General features: G+C 45.4%; 1 protein-coding gene across 8 annotated transcripts in view; it reads left to right on the forward strand.

Annotated features, from left to right (window-relative positions):
- Positions 1 to 23,943, forward strand: part of PPP2R2C (protein phosphatase 2 regulatory subunit Bgamma) — a 249,819-nt gene that overhangs the window by 72,809 nt on the left and 153,067 nt on the right. The window lies entirely within an intron of this gene.

A 23,943-nucleotide genomic window follows, 5' to 3' on the forward strand; every position in this document is an offset into this window, starting at 1 on the left:
CAAATGCATTCTCCCTGCGTGTAGCTTGTCTTTTCGCTTTGTTTATGATGATTTTAATGTCGCAGAAGGCATTGCTCTTTTGATGGTTTGTACTTTGGGCTTGCTGAAGAAGTCTTATCCTAGCCTGGGGTTATAATAACAAGTTTTCTATAATGTCTTGCAAAAGTTTTTCAGTTTTGCTTTTCACAGTTAAATCTTTAGTTTACTTAGAATTTATTTTTGTGTAGGGTTTGAGGTAGGGATTCTAATTTTTTTTTTTCCCCAAAGGAAAACAATCTCCCAGCACCACTGAGTGAATGATTTACCTGTTCCCACTGGTCTGGAACGTCCTCTCTGTACTCTGTCATTTCCTGATATGTACAGTGTGGATTCCATTTTGTTCTGTGGACCTGTTTGTCCATCCTTGCAACAGCATCACACGGCCTTAAGTATTTGTGACAACCTTGCTATCTGGTAGGGCACGTTTTCTCCACTTTCCTGCCACCTCCATCCATTCCTTTTTTGAAAATAAGTAGCTGGCCACTCTTCCTCCTGCGCCATGATCATACCCCACTGCTGGGTGTCCTGCCGGTGCTCCTGGTGCTATTTCCTCAGTTGGGGTGCCCCCTCCCTCTTTCCCCCAAATGACCGCTGCTCAGGTGTGGACTCAAATCAAGCACTGTCCCCTTAAAGGCATCTGGAAATGCTCCATCCCTCAGGAAGAGAGGGCAGTTGTTGTTTGGCACAGTCTATGGATCACGCTGTTATATCTGCCTTGCTATTTGCTGTGCCCCCCACCCCCCCGTCCCTATGTATGGCATTGTCACCCTCCCTGTGTCCATCAGACTTTATGTATGTATGTAAGTATGTATGTATTTATTTATTTATTTTGAGATGGAGTTTTGCTCTTGTCGCCTAGGCTGGAGTGCAGTGGCGCAATCTTCACTCACTGCAACCTCCACCTCCTGGGCTCAAGCGATTCTCCTGCCTCAGCCTCCCGAGTAGCTGGGATTACAGGCATGCACCACTACACCTGGTTAATTGTTTGTATTTAGTAGAGACAGGGTTTCACCATGTTGGTCAGGGTGTCTCAAACTCCTGACTTCAGGTCATCGACTCGCCTCAGACTCCCAAAATGTTGCGATTATGGGTGTGAGCCACCGTGCCCGGCCCATCACAGACTTTAATGCACAGAGGGTGCCTAGGGAATATCCCTGATTCCAAATGGACTTACACCTAGACTTGGCTCTTCTTCCCCTAACATGGCCTTTCCCTCCTCCCTTTATCACGTATTGATCGTAGGTGGGCATTCACTGGAAATGCAAGGATGGGTGTCCAAGCAAAGCCTTTGTTGTGTCCATTTCACAGATCAGCTCTCAGTAAATCCCATCCTCAGAGGCCTGGGCTGGTGGGGTCCAGATGGGATGATTCTTTGGTCTGATTATTTTCACACTATGAATGTGTTTCTTTCAAAGTTAGGATTTTCTTTCCATAAATAGAGGGCTGAACTTTGTCCCCCCGCAAAATATGTCCAAGATCTAATTTGCAGTAACTGTGAATGTGACACATTTGGAAATAAGAGTCTTTGCAGAAGTAATTAAATAAGATCTGAAGACGGAATTATCCTGGTTTTGCTCTCTGGTAACCGGCCCTAAATCCAATGACTGGTGTTCTCATAAGAGAAAAGAGACGGGGGTTAGGGAGAGACAGAGGAGGAGGCCGAGACTGGGGCGATGTGTCCACAAGCCAAGGGGGAGCAAAGAGTGCAGCCACCCGGAGCTGGGAGGGGGCCCTGGGACAGAGTCTCCCCCTGAAGCTTCTGGAAGGCACCGGCCCTGCCAACACTTTGATTTTAGCCCTGTAAGATGCATCCAGAACTGTGAGAGGACAGGTTTCTGTTGTTTTAAGCCACGGACTTTGTGGTAATTTATAATGGCAGCCTGGGAACTCATACACCATGCAAAGGTTATCCAGCAGGAGAAACTCGGAAGGGTCAGCCCAAGAGCCCCCTCCCCCTCCTGGCAGCAGTTCTGTTTCAAAGCGCCTTGGCATCTTTGAGCTAATTTTCACCACATCCCCGGGAGGAAGGCTCAGTGACCTACTGTCTCCATTTCCAGGTGGAGAAAGTATCCTCACCTCACTCTCACCCTCACGCAGTGTTGCTTTCTCTTGGAATCACTGCTAGAGCATGGGATGAACCCAGACCCGACCCCATGCCTGTTCCCTCACCAGGAGGACATAGGGTGTGGGGGCGGGCAGGGATGTGGCTCATCCCAGGTGGGATCCGGCAGCTGTCGCACTCAGCCCCAGGTTGCGAGCCCCTCTGCATGCCAGGTACTGTGCCAGGCACTGGTGATCTGGGAGTGCCTGGGACACCGTTTTCCAGGGTGCTGGTCTGCAGGGGCCCCAGGCCTGCCCCAGCTGCTGTGTTCTGGGGCCAGCTGTCCTTCCAGCCTCCTTGATGGCCATATGGCATTTCCTGTGCCGACACTGGCTTGCTGTCACTTGGGTGGACCCAGGTGTGGCAGACATGCGAGTGGCAGAGTGGACCCGGCTGTGTGGCCCTGATGCTCACCCCACACTGTGGCTGTCAGCCTGAGGACTTCATGCTGGTTGTGGAGGCTGCGTAGCCCCTTGGCAGGGCAGGTTGGATGGGCAGGAGAGGCAGGGCCCTCAGCTGTGGGATGGAGTGTTGGCCGGCTGTGCCCACCAGCTTGTGGGCCTCCCCAAGTTGCTCTTCCTCCAACAATCTCTCTGCGTGGACAGCTTCTCCTGTCACAGGGACAGCAGAGTCCTCCCAACAGCATGTTCCTGGGCCAGGCTACCACCATCCTGGCTGCAGTCTCCTGCCCCCAGCCTAGTCTCAGGGCAGCCTCTGGACAGGGCATCCAGGAGAGTTCTCTGAATAAAACGCTTTTACTCAGGTTTCCCCTTGCTTCCACCCTGGCAGCAGCAGCTGGGCGCAGCTGCATGAGAGTTGGCCCCAGGCTCTCCAGTCATGCTCCAGGAAGTATGGCGTCCTCCCTCCCCGTGCAGCCCTGACCTCTGTCCTGGAATGCCTGTCTGTCCTGCTCCCAGCCGATGCCTCCCTGTGCCCCGAGCTCCCACCTGGACAGCATTCCGCATGTACTTGGAGCCCTGGGTGCTTGCCGGCCTCCACCTGGGCTGTGAGTGTCTGAGTTAGGTGCTGGGTTTGTGTCCCTCTTGTATTCTGGGCATCTGGCACCCATGCGGTGCAGGTGGTCCTCCGTCTGGGAGACTAGTGCTTCGGTGTTACATTCAGCTCCTCGCCCCAGTAGGATGCAAGTTCTTGAGGGCAAGGCCTGGCATGCAGGAGGTGCTGTGTTCCTGTCTGTTGAATAAGGGAATGAATGAATGAATGTGTTACAGGGTCCAATGTGGGGGGAGTGAGGGATTCCCCTGGACACCCCGGGGAGGCTCTTCACACCCATATTAACTCACCCATGGGACCAGGTTGACGGGCGATTTGGGGACCTACGATAAGGAACCAGGGTCTCCTGCGTCCCCTGTGTTTCTAGATACTGCAGGGCCAGTCTGGGCCCCCTGGCTGTAGGGCTGAGATGGAGGAGTTCAGGCTGGACCGACGGGTCCTGCCCCAGTCACGTCAGCAGAGCCTGCCTGATCCTGTCCCTGGGTACTGGCCAGAGTGCCAAGAAAGCACAAAAGACTCAGGCGGAAAAATCAGACAGACCCTAAGGTGGTTTAAAAAATGTGCAAACCCAGGTATGCTGCAGGCTGGAAGCTGGGTGCAGTCAAGGTGTGGGGGCATATGAGCATGTTTGGATTAAAAAAGGCCAACGCATCTAACAGCCAGGAAGGATTGCTTTAACATTCCAGCATGTTCTGTTGATTTATGGCTGTTGCTAGGTAACAGAGTACACCCAGGCTGCTGTGATTTTAAAGCTACGGCTCCCGACTAAAGAGTCGACAGAAAGAGAAAACCATTAATCGGGGTGAGGGCTGGGGGGCGGGTGTTTCAATGCAACCCAGAGGACAGGGAACTGTTGGGAGCAATGAGAGTGAAGCCAGGTCCACCTTCCGTGTCTGCCGTCCTTCGGGGGTGTGTTCCGCTGCGGGTGTGGACAGCTGACTACACACACCGGCTTCTGCTTCGGGAAGACACCAGCATAAATTTATCTTTCATTTTGCACCAAATCGATCTAGTATGTGTCAGGTTTCTAACACAGCACTGTCAGTGTACCAGATGTACGGAGTGTGTCATCTTGACGGGCAGGATGCATTGTGCCATTTTTATGTTGCACACAACTCCCACCTCTCCCCAGCACCATGCCTGTGCTAGCCTGTGCTGCTACCTCCTGTGTGCCCTGCTTGGGATAGGACAGTGAAAAGGAAAGAAGCCCCCAGACTCTCCTCTCTGTCCGTGCGCCCCCTGCCCTGGCTCCCTGAAGCTGATTGAGGGAGACAGACAATGGTCATGATAAACAAGAAAAAATTTTAAAGCAAAGCCCAGAAAGGGGGACCAGGAGGGGTGTGTGCGTGTGTGCGTGTGTGTGTGTGTGTGTGTGTGTGCGCGTGCGTGCATGTGTGTGTGGGTGGGTGGATGGTGGGCGTGCTGGTTGCAACTGTAGGTAGGGGGAACCTGGTTGACCTCATTAGGAAGGTGACATTTGAGTCAAGTCTTGTATAAGGTGAGGGGCCGAGGCTGCAGGTATCTGAGGGAAGAATGGCCCAGGAGAGGGGACAGCAGATGCAAAGTCCCGGAGGCAGGGGTATGCACGTGGAGCTGGAGGAACAGCTGGGAGGCTGGTGTGTCGGAATGGATTGAGGAGGGAGACTGGGGAGGGGAAGCAGATCCTATAGGGTCCCCAGGCCACCGGGAGGACATCATTGTGTTGACGAGTCAGAATCCTAACCCTGAAGTCCAGTCCCACACCTGGGGCCCATGCCGCTGACAGGCCTCTCTCCTGCCACAGTCTGGCTCGTTCCTTTTGGAGCGGTCTGCACCTGTGTCATTGCTGTGTGTTTTCCAAACCCCAGGCCCCCTATCTGTGGTGTCTCTTAGTTCGCATTCCACGAAAGCAGCGCCTGAGCCAGGCATGTGGGGGCAGGTGGTTTATTTGGGATGAGATCCTAGGGCACATCATTTGGGTCTTTGCTGTAGGGATGGGGGCTCCAGTCTACTGAGAATTATACAGAGGGCTCCAGAACTGATCTCTGTAAAACAGTGGGGCAGCAGCAGTTCTCCAGGGATTCTCAGTTCAGAACGGTGGAGGGTTGGCATGGGGGCACTGACTTTCACTCACACTTGAGCATGTGCTCCAGGCCCAGTGGTGTGGGCAGAGGCCTTGGAGTGGAATGCAGAAAGACGCCAGAACACTCAAGGGGAGGCTCTTGTGGCATCCCCCTACCCCACCAAGTCTTCAGCACCATGACCCTGGACAGGCCAAAGACCAGACCTCCCTGCCTGTGGGGTTGGCCAGGGGTAGGCAGGGACCCTGGCTGACCCTGTTGGAGTCCATCCTAGGTTTTTGGATGGCAGTGGGTGGCGAGACTTTCTCTGGCTCTGGTCAAGGCACTGTGGGACTGGCACTGTCCTCAGAGCTGCTACTGGCTGTGTCCACCCCATGAGAGAAACAGAGAGGAGAGGCAGAGAGGGTCCCATGGAGTTTAAGCCCCAGGGCCCACTGTCAGGGCCTGGGATTGTGTCCCTTTTTTTGCTAAGTTAGTTTAGGCTGGCTTTTTGTTACTTGCAATCACAGGATCCCAATTAAGCCTCTTTATTGTTCCTGGTGTTACCAGTCCCTGGAGGATAGCAGTTCACTCAGGCCCTGCAGCAGAGCCAGTGGGTGGGGCCCAGTTGCATTGGTCTGTTCTTGCATTGCTATAAGGAACTACGTGAGACTGGGTAATTTATTAATAAAATAGGTTTAATTGACTCACAATTCTGCAGGCTGTACAGGAAACATGGCTAGTAAGCTTCCCTCAGGAGGCTTATAATCATGGCAGAAGGCAAAGGGGAAGCAGGCACATCTTCACATGGCCAGCAGGAGAGAGAGAAGGGGGAAGTGCCACATGCCTCTAAACAATCAGATGTCATGAGAACTCACTCACCATCACCAGAACAGCAAGGGAGAAGTCTGCCCCCATGATCCAGTCACCTCCCACCAGGCCCCTCCTCCAACATTGAGGATTGTAATTTGACATGAGACTTGGATGGGGACATAGAGCCAAATTATATCACTGTCCCAGCTGGCCACCTCCAGAGACCTACCCCTTGATGGCCTGGCCTTGCCACCCTCCTGTTTGAACCAGTCATCACTTCCCTGGCTCTCAAGGCCTTCTGGGTTCTGATAGCCCCATTTGACTCAACTCTCTCGTTCCCCAAGGGAATACCTGGACTGCTGCCCTTCATGGCCCCCTGGCTTGGCCCACCATGACACACCCCAGTAGCCTGCCCCATCTTCTGTGCAGAAGCTCATTGGTCAGCCTGTGCCGCCATCATGCAGGAGGCATGGAGATGTTGGGGAGGGGGCAAGATGAGGGCCTGGCCACCTGAGCCACGTACTGGCCTCCTTGATCGTCCACTCATCCACAAATTCATCCAACAAATACAAATTCATGCCACACACCAGGCGCTAGGGTGCACTACACAGTGAGCAAAACAGGCAAAAATCCTTGTCCATGGAGATGACATTACAGTGGGGGAAATGGGGTAAAACAGATCTGTGAGTGACACAGAGCAGGGCCTTGGAGCATTGGGGCTGGGGCGGAGAGTTTATGTAGGGTGGTGCCCCACGTTCAAGAGAAGTCTGGGGCCCAGCTCTGCAGCCAGGCCTCCTGGGGTCAGGTCTTATCCACTGCTCATGTGTGACCTGGTGGAGGTTGCTTAACCTCTTTAAGCCTCAGTTTTCCTGTTTGTGAAAGGGAGATACTAAGAGTCCCTACCCACAGAGTGTGTGGAAGTGGAGTGAAATCATGCGTGAGGAGCATTTGTCCAGGGTGCAGCATGGGAGCGGGGCTGCAACCTCGGCTTCTCGCCATGGCTGATGTTCCGTTTCAGAATATCTTGAGAGATGCGGAGCTGCCCTAACACTGTGCCCTGACACGTCCTCTCTCCCTGGAGTGGCGAGACAGGGTGGGTCTTCCTCCCCACCTCACTCTAGGGGATGTGGCTGGTGTGGTTTGCAGTCATGTTTCCCCATTCCTCTGTCCCACCTGTCCCATCTGGTTTCCCCGTCCATCTGTTTCTCAGGACTGTGGCTTCTTCGAACCCTCAAGGCAGGAGTGGGTGCTGTTCATTGGTTTCTGCTCCAGTATGTCCTGTAGTCCTGATGTTTAATTGGTGAACAATCATGTTTAAAATTAATGAATAGTTAATAAATGTGGTATGGACTTAGTGATGACTCTAAGCACGGAAGTAGTCAAGGAAGGTTCCATGAAAGAAGTGTCATGAGAGGATGGCTTGGAAATGCCAGTGGAAAAGAAGAATGCCATCTCCCTGCTGAAGGCTGGGTAGAGTTCATTCCCTGTAGTCCCTTTATAGATGGAGGATGTTAAGTCCTAGAGGAGCACTCCCAGGAGCCTGCCCACAAAAGGCTTGGAGTCTCATTTTCCTGACACGGCCAGGCCCAGGTGGGAGGTGGGAATGAGCATCAGGCCTTTGGGCACCTCTTGAAAGGGCTGAGCCAGCTGGTGGGAGGGATGGATGCCTGGGGGCTGCACACGTGGCTGGCAAGTGCTGTGAATTATCGATCTCTAGAGAGCAATATGTAGGCGGAGGTCATTTTCCTCCTGGGCCAGACTGCTCGATCATGCTTAATTGCCTGTTTTCCAAATTTCCCCAGGGCTGGCCTAGGGGAGGGATTAGCTCTGTGCCCATTTATTTTGTTTGAATTCAGTGTATGGGGTAAAAAGTTATACCATCCATTTCCCTTTGGTGTTAAGTTTGAAAATAGTGATGCAATTAAGTCAGGTGCTGACGGGTGGTTTCCTGTCGTACCTGGCATGGCAAAGAGGGGCTTCTCTGTGAATCCCATTCCCCACAAGACTTGGCTCACTTGTTTGAGTAGTGGACTGGCAGAATCTGAAAAAGTTAGGGGCAATAGAGACTCCCTGAGCACCCATGATGTGCCAGGCACGAGGTATATCCGTGCCTTCAATTCTCACTGAGATAACCAAATAAAATAAATATGACACATTAAAGTGAGGAACTAGTTGAAGAAATATTTTCAAAGAAAGTTGTCAAAAGTTTGTGCAAGGATGCTCCAACTCTTTACTGACAGGCAGGGTATGAAAGGGTTGAGGGGTGCGTAATAAAAGGGGTTTTGTGGAGTGTACTGCTTTGGAGAGGGCTGTGCTGGGAATCCCATCTCTGCATGAGGAGTAATAGGAGGTACCTGCCAGTTACTTGAAGCCCAATGTGGAGGGAGGGTTCAAGGCTTAAAATGAGCCGCTGGGCTTCTGGCCAAGATGGAGTAATAGGGACCAGACTTACCTTCCCACCTTAAACAAGTGAAAAAAAAAAAATGGCACAAAACAAATGAAACAGTGATTTCCAAGCAATTGGACATCAGACATGAAAGTGATCATTGAGTGATGGGAAATAAACAAGGTGAGGCCAGCTTACTGCCTTGAGAGATTCCTGGCCATGTTGTAGGGAGAGGTTGCCCACCAGAATCTGCTGGAACCCCTGAGTTAAAAGAATGAGCTGAGTCTGGGGAGATCAAAGTGGCTGGATTTCACAGGGCAGACTAATGGAGTGGAGAGAGCTGCAAAGAAAGAGAGCTCTGGAGTTACACAGAAGTCCAACTTGAGTGCTCAGTTGAGTACTGATCACATGCAGGCAAGGAAATTACACAGTCAGGGAAAGAACCCCCCAAAAGACCTGTGATACCAGTACTTAGAGCACACACACAGTCAGGAGTACTGCCCGCTCTTACCAGCCAGACTGGAAAATCTTGTAATTCACAAGAAATTGGGTAGACAACTCAGGAAAGTCTTGCCTCAGTAGTGGGGAATTATTAGTCCTTGATTGATAATTTCTGCAAGCATGCTTAGCAAATCATCAAAGCAAGACTTTTGAAAGGGTGAAACTGTTTCACTTTTGTTTTTTTAGACAGGGTTTTGCTCTGCCACCCAGGCTGGAGTGCAGTGGTGTAATCATGTCTCACAGCAGGCTTGATCTCCCAAGTTCAAGCCATCATCCTGCTTCAGCCTCCTGAGAAGCTGGGACAACATACACATACCACTATGCTTGGCTAATTTTTCCATGTTTTGTAGAGACAGGGTCTCACTGTGGTGCCTAGGTTGATCTTGAACTCCTGGGCTTAAGTGATCCTCCCACCTTAGCTTCCCTAACTGGTAGAATTAGAGGCATGAGTTGCCACGCCTGGCCAGGATCAAACTGTTTATAAATGTATTGACTATGTTTCAGAACAAGGCTCAGGAACATTTATAGGAATACAAACAAATCCAGCACCCCAAAAGGCAAAAATCACAATGTCTGGCATCCAGTGAAAAATTACTAGCCATGCAATGAAGCAGGAAAATGCAAACCATAATGAAGGAAAAGTCAACCAATTGAGACTGATCCAGAATTGACACAGATGTTAAAATTAGCAGACGAGGTCAACAAAACATTTATTATAATCATGTTCTGTATGTTCTAAAAGCTAGAGGAAAGATTGGACATACAATCAACATGGAGGATATAGAAAAGACATAAATCAAGCTACTATAGATGAAAATTACAATGTATAATATGAAAAACACACTGGATAGGATTAACAGCAGACAGGACATTGCAGAACAAAAGATTAGCTAACTTGAAGACAGCAATAGAAACTATCCAAAAAGAAATAGAGTAAAAAGACAAAAAAAGAACAAAAATTTTAAAGAGAAAGAGACTTTCTCATTGAGTTGTGAGACAACTTTAAGAGGCCTAATTTATGTATAACTGGGGTTTCTGAAAGAGAGGAGAGGAAGGGACAGAAAAATATCTGAAGAAATAATGGCCAGCAAATTTCCAAATTCGATGAACATGGTACACCCACAAATACAAGAATTTCATTGCCCCGCAAGCACAATAAAAATGGGAAAAAAATCACACTAAGGCATATTATAATTAAATAGCCCAAAATAACTAATAAAGAGAAAATCTTAAAAGTAGCCAGAAAAAGGCGTGGGGTGGGGAAAAACATGTTATATACAGAGCAGCAAATATATGGATTACAGCAGATTTCCCTAGAAAATAATGCAAGTGAGAAGGCAGTGGAACAATATCCTCAAAGCATGAAATTAAAAAAAAGTAATCAACCTAGAGTTCATATCCAGAAAATAATCTTTCAAGAATAGAAGCAAAATAGACTTCTCAGACATAACAGCTGAAAGAATTCATCACTAGCACGCCTGTAGTACAACAAATGTTAAAGGATGTGCTTCAAACAGAATGAAAGTGATACTAGATGGAAATATAGATCTATGCAAAGGATCAAAGAGCATAACAGTAACTACATAGGTCAGATATAATATTTTCTCTTATTATTTTAATTCCCTTAAAGTATAATAGGCTCTTGACACAAAATAATAACCATGTAGTGTGAAGTTTATAACATATAGAAAAGTAAACTGAATAATAACAAAAAGGCTGAGAGGGGAGAATAGAAGTATACTATTATAAGTAAGTATAAGTATCTTAAACTATATTTGACATGCTATAATATCACTTGAAGGTAGACTGTGATAAGTTAAAGATGTATACTATAAACCTAAAAATAACTACTAAAACAGCAAGAGTTATAGCTAAGAAGTCAGAAAGTAGATAGAATGGAATCATTGAACAATGCTCAGTTAATCCCAAAGAAGACAGAAAAGGAGAAAGAAGGGAACAAAGGAAAATGGAATAAATGGAAAATGAATATCAAGATGAGAGATATAAACCTAATCATACCAATAATCATATTGAGCAGCCATGGTCTAAATATCCCAATAAAAAGACATCAGCAGATTGGATGCAAAGGCAAGACCCAAATGTATGCTGCCTACATGCCACCCACTTTAAAGACAAGAGTTAAAACTAATACAATGAAAAAGATAATATTGTGTTAACTAACGCTAATCAAAGGAAAGCTGCAGTGGCTATATTAATCTCAAAGTAGATCTCACAGTAAAGAATATTACCAGGTTAAATAAAGTAATTTTATAATGATAAAGGGAACAATTAATTAAAAGGGTATAACAATCTTTATGTTTATGCACCTAATCAGAGACATGAAGCAAAAATGATAGAACTGCAAGAAGCAATAGATGAATCTACAATTATAGTTGGAGATTTCAATAACCTTCTCTTACTAATTGATGAAACATGTAAACCAAAAATGTGTAAGAAAATAGAAGATATGAACAACACTATTAACCAACTGGACCTGGCTTATATTTGTAGAACATACTACCCAACAACAGCAGAATGACGTTCAAGTACACACCACAGAACATTCATCAAAATAGGCCATATTCTGGCCATGAAATAAGTCTCAATAAATGTAAAGGGACTCAAATCACAAAAAGTATGTTCTCTGTCATATGGAATTAAATTAGAAATCAATAACAGAAAGAACTCTGTAAAATCTCCAAATATTTGGAAACAATGCAACACACTTTTGTATAACCCATGTGTCCAAGGAGAAATCAAAAGGGAAATTAGAAAGTATTTTTACGTGAATGAAGATGAAAATACAATGTATTAACATCTATGAGATGTCGCTAAACAATACTTAGAGGGAAATTAACAGCACTAAACACGTATATTGAAATAGAAGAAAGTTCCTAATCAATGGCCTTGAGTTCTACCTTAAGAAACTAGGAAAAGAAGAGCAAATTAAACCCAGAGTAAGCAGAAGAGAGAAAATAGTGAGGACCAGAAGAGAAATTGGCTAAATATAAAATAAAAACAATAGAGAAAATAAAGTAATCCCAAAGTTGGTTATTTATTGACAAAAAAGTTATCTAAGATTTTTATCAATAAAATTGATAAACCTCTTGCCAGACTGACCAGGGCAATAAGAGAGAAGACAAAATTGCCAGTATCAACAATGAGAAGGTGACATCAGTATATATTTAGCAGTCATTAAAATAATAATAAGAGAAGATAATGAACAAATTTTTGCTAATAAATTCAACAACCTAGGGGGAATGGGTAAATTCCTGGAAAGACACAAACTACCAAAGCTTACTGAAGAAGAAATAGATATCCTGAGTAGTCCTATGACTATTGAGTAAATAGAATTTACAATTTAAAACCTTTCCACAAAGAAAACTCCAGGCCCAGATGACTTTACTGATGACTTTTGGTAAACATTTAAGGAGGAAATAATACTAATTCTACAGAAACTCTTCCAAAAATTAGAAAAGAGAACACTTTCCAAATCATTCTGTGGGGCAGAGTTACCTTGATCTCAAAATCAGACAGACATTATGAAAAAAAAAAAAAAACCTACAGACCAATGTCAATAGTCCTCATGTACATGAATTAAAAAATTATTAGCAAATTCAATCTAACAATACACAAAAATGATAATACATCATAGCCAAGTGGGTTATCCCAGGAATGCATGGTAGGTTTAACTTGCAAAAATTATCAATGTAATTTACCATATTAACAATCTATAAAAATCTATGCTATCAGCTCAATAAACACAAAAAGGATTTCACAAAACCAACCTTTATTCTTGATAAAACTGATAAAATCTCTCAAGAAACTAGGAATGGAAGTGAAGTTCCTCTACTTGATAAAGAGCATCTGTGAGAAAAACCTACAGGCTAAATGAAAGATTGAGTGCTTTCTCCCTAAGATCAGGAGAAGACAAAAATGTCTACTCTCAGCACACATTCTTCTGGAAGTTATAGCTAGTGCAGTAAAGCAAGAAAGAGGAAAAAAGATGTTCAGATTAGAAAGGAAGAAGTAAAACTGTCTTTATTCACAGATGACATGATTATCTATGTAGAAAATCCAAAGGTATCTGCAAAAAGTAGTTATAATAAATGAGTTTATAAATGAGTTTAACAAGTTTGCAAGGCACAAGATCAATCAAAATAGAAACTTAAAAACTACCAGTTATAATATGAGGTAGGGAGGAATACATCTGAAAAAAGACCTGAAAGACTTATGTACTGAAAATTATAAAACATTGATGATAGAAATTAAAGAAGACCTAAATGAGTGGAGAGATATACTATGTTAGTGGATTGGAAGACTCAATATTGTTAAGATGGCAGTTCTACCCAAATTGATCTGAAATTCAACACAGTGTAAATGATATCTGAAGAGGTTTTTTTTTTTTAGAAACTGAAAAACTCATTCTAAAATTCATATAGAAATACAAAAGACCTAGGATAGCCAAAACAACTTTGAAATAAGAGAACAAAGTTGGAGGACTAACACAATCTGATTTCAAGATTTATTATAAAGCTTCAGTAATTGATACAAGTGATACTGGTGTCAAGATAGATTAACAGATCAAGGGAATGCACTACAGAGTCCAGAAATAGATGCATGCGTATATGGCAGCTGATATAGCTGATTTTTGAATAGAGACTGAAATGCACTTTAGTGGAGAATATTTAGATAATGGGTGCTAAAACAATTGTATATGTGTAGAAAATGAACTTCAATCCATATTTTGTATCATATACAAATATTAATTCAAAATGGATCATAGATCTCAATAGAAACCCCTCAACCTATAAAACTTCTAGAAGAGGAGGTGAATAATTTTTTCTTAAAGGGCCAGATAGTAAGTAGTTTAGGCTTGTGGGCCACATCGACTCTGTTGTAACGATAGAACTCTGCTATTGTCGTGTGAAAGAAACCATAGAAAATACAAGAATAGATATGGCTGTATTCTAGTAAAACTTTATATATAAAAATAGGCAGCTGATCTGCAAGCCATAGTTTACCAATTCCTGTTGTTGAAGCAAACAGAGTAAAAACCTTTGTTACCTTCAGTTAGTCAAAAATATCTTAGATACGACACTGAAAGCAGGTCGCATAAAATTAAAAATTAATAAATTGGGCTTCATCAAAATTAAAAACATCTCCTTTTTGAAAGACACTTAAGAGAATGAAAAGACAAGCCCTAGACTGACAGAAATTCTCTGCAAAGCATGTATCTGATAAATGGCTTGTTTCTAGAATATATAAAGAATTCTCAAAACTCAATAGTAAGAAAACAAACAACCCAATGAATAAATGGACAAAATGTCTGAACAGACATTTCACCAAAAATGATATACAGATGGGAAATAAGTACATGAAAAGATAAGCAACGTCATTAGTCACGGGGGTAATGCAAATTGAAACTACAATGAGATACTGTTACATACCTGTTAGAATGGCTATCATTAAAAAGGCCGACTATAGCAAATTTTGGTGAGGATATGGAGAAACTGGAACTCTTATATACTGCTGATGGGAATGTAAAATGATATAACAATTTTGGAAACTGTTTGGAATATGATCTCTATAATACACAAACTATTCTATAAAAACATAAAAAGTGAAAGTTCTTCAACTTATTTTATGATGTTAGTACAAACTTGCTAGAAAATTGCAAGAAAATTATTAATCAGTATGACTTCTAAACATAGGTGCAAAATTCAAATTAAAAATATCAGCAAAACAAATATGGCTCTATCTATCATCTATCAATCTGTCTATCTATCTATCTATCTATCTATCTATCTATCTATTTATCTATCAGTCATCTAATTACATGTAAGGTTCACCCTAGGAATGTCAGCATAGTTAAAGACAAAAAATGTTAACTTAATTCACTTCTTTAATAGATTAAAGGCAAAAGTCATATTATCTTATTGATAGATATCACAAAACAAAGCAAGTAGCCAAATAAAAAGCATCCACATTAGACAAATTTTTATACTTATTCTAAGGAAATTCTCTCAGAAAACTAGGAAAGGAATTTACTCAATCTGAGAAAGGGTATCTATCAAAACATGACAGCAAACATCAATTTTCATGATGAAACTTTAAAAGCATTGCTAGAACTAAGACAAAGAAGCCTTCTACCACCACTACTGTTCAATACTGCCTTGCTTTGGAACCAATTGGACTAGACAGCAAGTGGGATAAGAACAGCAAGGTAAAACCAAAATTGTCTTTAATTGCAGATGACATAATTGTCTATATAGAAAATCCAAGAGAAGCTACTCTCAAACTATTAGAAAAATGTGACAGTTCAACAAAATTGCTGGACACAAGAAAACATAGTGAAATCAATAGCCTTCCTACTGAACAACGGAACCAATTAGAACATATAAGAAGGGGCAAATCCTATTTACAGTAGCAGTAAAATCTATAAGACACTTAAGAGAAAATCTAACACCAGCCCTTTTGGAGGTGGTATAAGAGAGTTGTTCAGTGGTTCGGAGCAGAGGATCCCAATCCAGATTGTCTGGTTTCAGATCATGGCGCTACTGCTTCCTGGCTTGGGAAAATTACTTGATCGCTTGGTGCCTCAGTTTCCTCATTTGTACAAGGGAGGTAATAATATTATTCACCTCACAGGGAAGCTGGGAAGATTGAGTTGATAAATATAAGGTGTTTAGAACAGTAGCTGGCACATACTAACTTCTATATAAATGGTTGTTATTGTTAAGAAGAAATTTGTAAAATTTAATTGAAGGACATGAAAGAAGATCTGAATAAATACAGAGACAGACCATGTCCATTGATGGGATGATTCAGTATCAGAAAGATGTCTATTTTTTCCTGGTTAATTATAAGCTAATTGAAGTTTCAGTGAAAATCCCAACAGGATTTCCTTTTTTCTTTTTCTTTTTCTTTTGAGACAGAGTCTCACTGTGTTGCCCAGGCTGGAGTGCAGTGGTGTGATCTCGGCTCATTGCAGCCTCCGCCTCCTGGCTTCAAGCTATTCTTCTGCCTCAGCCTCCCGAGTAGCTGGGACTACAGGCACGCACCACCATACCCGGCTAATTTTTGTATTTTTAGTAGAGACAGGGTCTCATCATGTTGACCAGGCTGGTCTCGAACTCCTGACCTCAGGTGATCCACTTGCCTCAGCCTCCCAAAGTGTTGGGATTGGAGGTGTGAGCCACCGTGCCCAGCCCCAGCAAGATTTTCACTGGGATCTGAAAAACTGAAAATTTGTGTAGAAAAGCAAAAGTCCGAGAATAGCCAAGACAATTTTGATGAAAGGCAAAGTCTGTGCCATTCAACCTACTTGATATTGACTTGTTATAAAGCTGCTTCTCTAAGGCAGGGTAGTACTGCCACATGGACCAGATAGAAAGACCAATGGAACAGAACAGAGAGTCCAGAAATAGAGCCACATGTATATGGGAGATTGGTATAGAAAAGAAGTGGCATTTTAAATCAGTGGGAAAAAGATGGACTATTCAATGAATGATTTGGATATTATTTTCTTCATATGGAAAAAGTACATAATTTGATCACTGCCTCACCGCAAACAGAAAAACACACTGTAAATGAGGTAAATATGTGTCCTAAAACATGAAGAAAGGACGTTCTGTTTACTACCTTTATAACTCAGCAGGTAGACAAGTATTGGTAAAACAGAACACAAAAGGCGAAATGCTTAAAAGATAAATATTGATAAATTTCCCACATCAAAATGAATGACTTCTGTAGGACAAGAGTACCATAAACAAAGTTAAGACAAAAACTGCAAATTAGAAGAGAATGTTTGCAACATATAAACAGACAGAGGATAGGTTTGCAACACATATAAACAGCAGAGGATACAATTGTATCAAAATCTCTGGGAAGCCAGTGAGGAGAAAATCACACAACCAAATGGAGACATGGGCAATGGGAAAAGACAGGCGATTCATAGAAGAGGAAATTCAAATGGCCAAGTGGAAAGATTCCCAAACACTAGGAATCAGGAAATGCAAAGTAAGCAATCATCACACACCCGTTCACCCATCAACTTCACATGAATTTAAGTCTATTCCAAGTGTCACTTGAGAATGTGATACACTGCTGTAGGAGTGTAAATTGCTTCTCTATTTGGCAACGAGTAGGAAGTTAAATATGTATATATTCCAGTATGCATGACCCAGAAGGAATGTCACCAGTATGACTCAGTAGTCTCGCCCTCCACCTGTCTATCCTAGGAAACCTTTACACTGCAGGCTATGAGGAGCCAAGTAAAAGGATGTACCTGCAGTGTTGTTTGAAATCCAAAAAGGTTAGAAACAACCTAATATTATCTGGGAGGGTGGAGAGCAGGTAGAAGAAATAATACATTAATTGTATGCTGGCAAATATTTAACAACCTGCTATCCAGGGAAAAAAACCTTAATTTGTAGAATTTGCCAATTTCTGGGATGTAAATACTCTGCCATGGCTGATTTCTAGCTACCATCGTGACATCATCAAACGCAGAGTTGGGAAAAGACATGCATGATCAGCTCTTGTGAGAAGGTTCTTGGAGCAAGCTCCAGCACACCATTGATTGTTTTCTGCCAGCTTGCAAGATCAATGAAGAAACTAGGGTAGAGCTGAAAACATAATGCTTAGGAAAAAAAGCAGTTTGTAGTATGGTGTGATCAATATGATCATGTTTATATAAATTTCTAAATTACGTAAAATGATCCAATACATGTATGTATGTTAAGGAATAGGACATAAATGGGAAGAAAGCACTACTTTAGGGATAGTGTTTGCTTCTGGAAAGAAAAAGGAAAGATGAGGACTAGGAAGGGATGCAAAGGAACTTCAGCTGTATCTCTGTGGTCTCATTTCTCAAATAAAAAGAACCGAAGCAAAGCTGGGTGCTTTGGCTTGTGCGTGTAGTCCCAGCTACTTCAGTGGCTGAGGTGAGAGGACTGCTTGAGTCCAGGAATTAGAGACCAGCCTGGGCAACATAGTGAGACCCTGTCTCTACAATAAAATAAAATAAAGTAAAATAAAAAATAATAAAATAAAATAAGTAAAAAAAAAGCTGAAGCAAATATGTCAATGCTAATATTGATTCCTCTTGAATCAATATTCAAAAGGTAGGGGATTGTAATAATACATTTTAGTCTATTTGAAGTATGTCACTAAAACAAATACAAAAAAATAAGGTCTGATCATGATTATGTAAAAACAAAACTCTACCTTGAAAAGGTCCTGGGATAACATACTCTAAAAGGTTTCTGGCAATTATATTTGGACTCAGGACCATAACTTTTATATTTTCCTTTATTTCCAAATTTTCTGTCGCAAGCGTTACTTGTTCAGGGGCAGAAGATCACTAACCTTGAAGGTGTTGGGCTGGATTATGGCTCTGGGCCCTTCCACACAGACTTGGTCTTCATTTGCTGGGTCTTGGCATATCTGAGAATTCCAAGACATTCTCTCTCCATCCAGAGGCATGGCGACCTGGGCTGTGGGTGGGGTGGGCGGGCTTCTGTCTTACCATTTCACTGGAGGAAAGATCATTGCGGCACTGTTTTGCCCAGTCTCTACAAGGTTCAAAGTGGTGGAACAAGCCAAGAAAGCCAACTGGAAGCTCAGCCCTGGGACCTGAGTGGTCATGGAGGGGAATGTTGGCAGAGAAGCAGCTAGGTTAGTACAGCTAGCTGCTGTGTTATACCAGGCGGTATATGGGCTGACCATACCAGCTCTGGAATCACAGACCTGGGTACATCTCCGGATTGCCACTTAGGAGCTGAGTAACTTGGGAGAAAGGTGCTGTTTGTTCATTTGTAAAGCGGGTCCTGTGGTTGGCTATATTATTGTGCAACACATTAGCAGCCCCATCCTGGAAAGAGACTGTACTTGTATGCTCTGCTGAGGTCATGTGGCCATGTGACCCACGGTGCCCTCCCTGCCCTTACTGAACTTGCATGTGGTGGTTTGTGATTTGTTTGGGCCAGCAACACTGTAGAGTGAGCTCATGGCCCCTGCCTCTCTCTATTACCCCTGCACAAACGCAGGCATGTGCAGCTCCATCAGCCGGCGTCCTGGGAAGAAGACAACAGGGGTCAGAGCTGCAGTCCACTCGAGATGAACATCCAGCATGAGTGAGAAATAGCCGCGAAGCCACTGTGTTTCGGAGGGTCATTCATGACTGCAGTCTTCTAGTTCATTCCGGCTGAGGCAGGGCTGTCGTGTGTTGAGGACAGAATGAAGTCACCTCTGTGAAGTGCTTAGCCACCAGCTGGCAAAGGGGGAGGTAGCAGGCAGGTAGATGAGGATGTACTGTTGTCACCAACAACTCACAACTCTCAGTGACAAAACACATCACCTGGGTGTTTCTCACTTGCTCAGCACATCTAACAGGGGCCCTGTTATTTGTACTCAATTAAGGACTTGGGCTGATGGACAATCTATCTTGATGAGTGCTTTTCAAGATCCTGAGTCAGGGAAAAAAAGAATTTGGCAAACCCCACAGAGGCCACTGAGGAAGAGATGCTAGTCACTCACCTCACCTTATACTCTGCAAAGCAAGTCTCATGACTACACCTAATATTAAAAGGGATAGGAAAGTGCAAATCTACCCCAGGCGCAGAAGGAGGCGAGAAGCAGGATGTGTGTGGTCAGCACTAATGACCTCCCCTGTGGCCATTCAATAAATGCTAGCCACTGCTAGAGTCACCATTAATCATGGCATTTAGGCTAGTTCCAAATGGAGAAAAGGTGAGATGTGGGGATGGCATTGCTGGCGGGAGCATGAGTGTGTGCAGATGCAGAGTCTGGGAGGGGCAGCTGTCCAGGGAAGAAGCAACGTGGCACACAGGGAGTTGGCTGGAGATGCAGTTGGGGCCAGACTGTGAAGACCTTTGAGCTGAGATGTCGTCATGTGGAGCTGGGAGCCTGGAACATCTGAACCAGGAAGGGGAACACGGCCACATGAGGGAGGAGTGAGGCTCTGAATTCTGACTCAGTGAGGCTGGCTCGAGGAGGGGAAGGACTGGAGAGCTCTGTGTGAGTGCACATCGACAGGGCTGGAAGGAGGACAGGCTGTGGCAGGTGAAGGTGTGGGAGTCGGGATGACTCCAGTGCATCCTAAGTGCAGACGAAGAGGAGGTCCAGTCCAGTTTTAAGAGAGGATGTTGGGTTTGGTATTAGAGGTGCTGAATGGTTAGAATCAAAATGACAATACCTTATTTAAGGAGGTTGTGGATCAACAGGGACAATCTTCTGTTACCTCTTTGGTAAACTGGTTGACATCCATGACTAAAGCTAAACAAACAGACCCTGTCACTCACTCAGCAATTCCTAGAATTTTTTTTTTTTAAGAGAATCTTGCTGTGACCCAGACTGGAATGCAGTGTGGCACCATCCTGGCTCACTGCAACCTCTGTCTCCCAGGCTCAGGTGATCCTCAGCATCCCGAGTAGCTGGGACTACAAGCGTGCACCACCATGCCTGGCTAATTTTTGTATTTGTTTGTAGAGATGGGGTCTCCCATGTTGCCCAGGCTGGTCTTGAACTTCTGGGCTCAAGCAATCTGCCTGCCTCAGCCTCCCAAAGTGCTGGTGATATGAGCCGCTGCACTCAGCCAGTTCCCAGAATTGTGTACACATGAATGCTGAGCCACAGAAGTGTTGTTCATAATTGGCCTCCACACTGAACAAACAACCTACATGCCCAACAACAGTGGGGTCAGCCCCGTGTATTTCCACCACACAGTATTATGCAACAATGAAAAATGAATAAATTACAGCTACATATATAAATAACATGAGTGCCCCTCAGAAGCAAAACATTGTGCAAATGAAAGCAGTTACAAAAACACTCTTACCTTACAATTCTACTAGTAAGCTGGTAAAACTACAGTGTTAAAAGTCAAGATGGGGGTTATCTTTGGGGTGGTGTCTTAGTCAGTTTGGACTGCTAGAACAAAAATACTGTAGCCTGGATGGCATAAACCACGATCTATTTCTCACAGTAACGGGGGCTGGGAAGTCCAAGGTCAAAGCGCAGGCAGATCATGTGTCTAATGAGGGCTTCCTGATTTGTGGATAGCCAACTTCTTGTTGTGTCCTCATATGACAGAGAGAGGGGGAGAGGGACAGAGAAGGGAAGCAAACTCTCTCACTCTCTTCTTATAAGGGTGCTAATCCCATTATGAAGGCCCCATCCTTGGGACCTAATTACCTCCCAAAGACCCCACCTCCTAAAACCATCACATTAGGGGACAGAATTTCAATATATGAACTTTGGGAGTCACAGCTGTTCAATCCATGGAAGTGGAGAGAGAGGGGAGAGAGGGAGGCCTCGAGAGGTGGCTAGTGCCCTTTCCTGACTTGGTGGTTAGATGAGTGTTTACTTTGTGGTCGTTCTTCAAGCTGAACATTTAACTTTTGTGCAGTTGGCTTGGGCTGCCATAATAAACATGACAGGATAGGTGGTATAAACAACAGAAATGTACTGCCTCCCAGTTCTGGAGGCTGGAAAGTCCAACATCAAGGTTCTGGCCAATCTGATTCCTGGTGAGGTCCCTTCCTGGTTTGCAGGCGGCCACTGTCTTGCCATGTGCTCCCGTAGGCACCTGGGGAGACAGTGGGCAAGCTCTTTGGTCTCTTCCTATAAGGGCACTAATCTCTCCATGAATACCCCACCCTCATGGCCTTGTCTAACCCTCATCTCCCAAAGGCCCTACCTGCAAACATCATCACATGGGGGGTTAGGGCTTCGGCATGTGCATTTGAGGGGACATGGTGCGGTGCACAGCCCACTTTCCATGCATGTTCTCTCCGTCAATTACAACAAGTTGGGGGCACAGAAGCACAGGGAGACACAGCCTGGTGGGGTTGTCAGAAGGAGGGGAGTATGTAAACCTGCTGAGAAGTGGCAGCGGAAGGTGGTGCCACTGAAGTAAAGGGAAGCGTGTTGTCCACAGGGTGAGACTCATGAGAGCTTGGCACAGAGAGAGGCCAGCATGTGTCCACTGGCTCCAGAAACAGGAACGTCATTCTCATGGCCTGTGACACAAGTTTCTTTTCTAGGGTGGGATGGATGGCAAGAAGCCAGGTGGGAGGGCACGGCAGTGAGTGAGGAGATGGCGAGTGTATCTTTTGGCACTGTGGTTGTGAATGGCAGAAATGCAATGCACTGGTGGCTGAAGGGACATGGAGTGAGGACAGCTTTTGAATGTGGAAGAGACCCAAGCAGGCTTATGCTGTGGGAAGCATCTGGAGAGATGCTGACAAGTTTCACCTTATTGAGCTGTCCTCTACACTCACCTTTATAAAATGGCACCACCTCCTCCCCGTTCCTCTCCATCCCTGCATCCCGCCTTCTCCTCTGTACCAGTCATGGCCCACACAGTTCATGCTCACTTTGTGCTGTCCATCTCGCCCCACTGGGAGGCCAACTCCATGGGAGCAGAGCATTTCTTGATTCTGTCTTCCACACTACCCTAGGGCTGGGAACATGCCTGCACATAGTAGATGCTCAATAAACATTCCTCATGAATGAATGAAAGTACAGAGAGGAGTCTGTACAGAGAGGCTGGGGGTGGCAGGATCTGGAGCTCAGGCTTCTGTGAGCGGGGGCAGGGCTGTGTGCAGATACAGATGAGGAAGCAGCAGATTGTGTGATTGAGTGGGGGTCGGGGGTGGGCAGGGGGCTGAAGGAGAGTCCTTGGTTCTGCTGGAGGGAGAGGGCTTCCAGGAAATGGAGGAGACAGTCTGGAGGATCCCAGCCACTACTTGTGGTGGGGGTGGGACAGGATGGGGTGGTGAGGGGTGACAAGGGGATGGATGCAGGCCTTGGGGCCCAGTCAGGTTGGAAAGACCACCCACTGCAGGGTCCCCAGCACAGCTCAGAAGCTGACGAAAGGGATGATTTATTGTGTCGGGCCAAGTGGGGCTGTTTACATTGCAGTCCAGGACATCCCGGGAGATGAGGCTGATGCCAGCATAGGGCGGGTGTTTTGGCAGGATTGACAGATGGGGAGAGGGGACCTCTCCATGATCAGAGAGGGAGACTGACGAATGTGCAGGAGGGTGGGCCTTAGCATGATAACAAGAGAGCTCACAGGAGGCCTGGCCCCTGCTGAGCAGGACTGGCCACCCAAACCCGTGGGGCCACTCCCACTCCCGCCATCACATGATGATGAGGTTGTGCCTAGGCTGCCTCGTGGTCAGGACTTGAACCCAGCTTGTCTTTCTCCCAGCGTAGCCATTTTGCTGGCCCCTGCTAGAGAGGTGAGGGGGTGTGGACAGAGAGTGGGGGGCTGGGCTTAGGATGTGAGGTGGGGGGCATATGAGCGGACAGGTGTGAGAGAGAGAGGAGAACATGCCAGGCTGGTGGGTGGGGGCCGATGTGGGTGTCATTCACTTTCCTACGGGATAGAAAGCGACAAAGAACAAGCACATCCTTCCGGCCCTTGCATTTACCTGGTCTTTGAATGGAGTCTGCACGCCTGGGAGATTTTGGCTTGTTCCACAGTGAAAAGGTGGAGGCTGTGAAGGGCAGGGCACCTGCCAAAGCAGGTGCTGGCAGGGCCCTGGGGCCTCTCCCCAGGCCAGCCCTTGCATGACACCCTGCAAAGTGCTGATAGGGCTGGTGGGGACCTTTCATCTCCTCATAGGTCCATTCTGGGGATTTCTAAGGCATGAAAGCCCAGCTGTAGCTTCAAAAACTCCCTCTCACTCTCCAAGAAACCTGAGATGGCATCACCTTCCCTTGTCTTTCCCACAGCCCCACTCTCCCTGCCCCAACACCTTTGGACTCTCCTACTTCCACTGCAGTTTGGGGAGCTGTCTGGAGTTCTCCCAAAACCATTTGAAACAAGTGGAGGCCATTACAGACCAGTCCCCACCTGGAACATGGCTCCACTAATGCCTTAGGCCCAAGAGCCCCTGCAGCTTTGGTTATCCCACTGCACTTACCCCTCCCAGGCAAGCCGCAGAGTCCCTCCCTTTCCAAGAAGGCTCTGTTGAGCTCCCAGGGAGGCCTGATGGTTCCTCACCCACACCTCTGAA

This window comes from Macaca fascicularis, chromosome 5, assembly GCF_037993035.2.
Source record: "Macaca fascicularis isolate 582-1 chromosome 5, T2T-MFA8v1.1".
In the NCBI taxonomy this organism is placed as follows: Eukaryota; Metazoa; Chordata; class Mammalia; order Primates; family Cercopithecidae; genus Macaca; species Macaca fascicularis.